The sequence below is a fragment of the Buceros rhinoceros genome, unplaced genomic scaffold (genome assembly GCF_000710305.1).
Source record: "Buceros rhinoceros silvestris isolate BGI_N320 unplaced genomic scaffold, ASM71030v1 scaffold13107, whole genome shotgun sequence".
NCBI lineage: Eukaryota > Metazoa > Chordata > Aves > Bucerotiformes > Bucerotidae > Buceros > Buceros rhinoceros.
The window spans coordinates 5,221-7,454 of record NW_010424025.1 but is presented as its reverse complement, the minus strand read 5'-3'; positions in this window follow the sequence as shown (position 1 = coordinate 7,454).

The following is a 2,234-nucleotide window of genomic DNA, read 5'->3' as shown; positions in this document are numbered from 1 at the left end:
CCCGGAACGCAGTGAGCATGAATGCTACTCTGGAGCAACCGCCTTTGTGGCTGTGGGTTTGGGGGGAGGCTGCGAGCTGCGATATGAGCCACTGTCTATTTCTGAGGCCGATCAGAGGGGCTCGCCTGTCCCCAGGGAGGAGGTCCAGTGGAAAGGCAGGCATGCACAGAGGAAAAAATGCTCTTTAAACCACTCCAGCCAAGCTGGAATGGGCTCTGGGATGGGGAGTACTGGGATGTTGTGTGTGCGGTGAGAGTGGCATGAGAGCATTAAAGCACTGACCCGAGAGGGCTGTGCTGAGACCGTTCCTTGGACACAGCTGAGATGAGCTGTGGAGTGGTCCCGTTTTAGCTGATGTTACAGGAACCATCCACACTCCCATGGCGAATGGAAGGGCTCAACACTGCCCACACCATGTCTCCAGCTGCCCTCCTGCCTGGACAAGCCATAAACTTACCACAAATGCCTGCAAAATTGAATATCTACCAATAAACAGTGGAAAAACTCTGGTGTCCCTATTTACTGTGAAAATTAATCCCTCCAAGCCAGCACATAAATACCCTACTTCTCCCCAGGTGTCCAGCCCTGAGTGGGAAGTGGAGCCAAGTGCCAGCACGCCCCGAAATACCCTGTTCTTTTTCTGTGCCATATCCTCCGTCGTATCCATTATTCCATGTTATTCTTGCATGAGCTGCTTGGACTGAGGAAGGTCCTCAGGGCTGCTGCGTTTGTCTCTAGGAGAGTTTTGAGCAGGGTTGGGGTTAGCTGGTTGCCCATTCTGGATTCCTGGCTAAGCAAACCACGTCTGCCCTGCTTTTGTGGACACGTTGTTGGTGTCAGAGATGTGCAAACACACTCAAAACCTGTTGGTGAGGACAAACTTCCATGTCTGGGTGCCAAGCAGCCCCCCTCACCCTCTTAGGACCATTTGCAAGGACGTGGCAGTTGTGGGGCAAACCAGCATTTTTAAGGACAAGCAAGGAGAGTGGTTGTGCAACAAGTCAAAGGGCATTGGACGAAAAATCCAATCAAGTGGTTCTTAAATGCAACCCCCTCTCCCCAAAAGCCTTTGCCCAAAATCTAGCTGGAGCCTGCTGGAAAGGAAACCCCGTTGGCTGCTGGATGCAGCAAGTGCCAGCCACAGCAAATGCTCCCCCCGGCAGGGAAGTGTTGGAGCTCTCAGGAGCAGGAAAACATTCCACAGGTTGTAGAGTTTGGGGTTTTTTTCTCTCCCAGCTGCATACCCTGGGCTGGCGCTTGGTTTGCAGCCAGCGCTGTAGGCATAGAGGAAAAAAAACCACACCGGTTTGCACATGTGTTCCAGCTATTATTGAAAAAGAGACCCCAAAGTAAACTGCAAGGCAAGGGGCAGGCAGGTGGTGAGCTCCTGTCGGGAGCTGCTGCTTAAAAGGTCTTTGTTCAGGCTGCAAACAAACGGCAGTGCTAGACTTGGGCTTTGCAAACCTTCCTGGGAAGAAACCCAAATAACAAAGGGCCAGGACTTTGGTCCTTCTCTCCTCAACAGGTAGGAAATGTAGAAAGAGCAAATTTTAGCTCCTGCATTTAAGTACTTCTGGAAAGTGAATTTTAAACCTACATTCCACAGGGCTAATTCTGTGTGGAGCAGGAACGGTGACATTCACGGCTGCAAAGCAGTTCGCCAACGCCAAACCCAGGTTCTGGTATGCTGCCCTGGATCCTTCCAGGGTAACGTTAACCACGGCTTTCTATAGGCACTTGTACTCTTTGGACTCAGCCATCGCAGTGAAGGAGAGAGACACAGATAGTTTTGTTTTATTTTTAGTACGAGGGTGAGCGTTTGAGAGCGGTGTATATTGGAATAGAGCAGGAGGGCTCCGTGCCAGCTGAGAGCACCATGAGTACCTTCTCCTTGGGATAAGCATAGGATGATCCTTCATCCGCATGTGTCGTCGACTGTATCGGAACTGAGGCTGCTCAGTGTTCCCACTTGCCTCCAGGTTTGAAATAATGGTGATAACGATGCTGAACGGAGGGTCGAGGTTGCAGTTTCTCGATGGGCTGGCAGTCTGCCGTGCTGCGGTGGGTGGGTGTGAGCAGGAACAAATGGATGGCTGAGCTGGTTTGGTGCTTGATGCAAAGTGTGGTTTACTATTTTTGGTACTTCAGAGGCTGATTTTTCATCCAGACAACACTGATTCGTACACTCTGGGCTTAGGGATGGCGGTGAAAAGCTGGTCATTGCCTGGTTTACG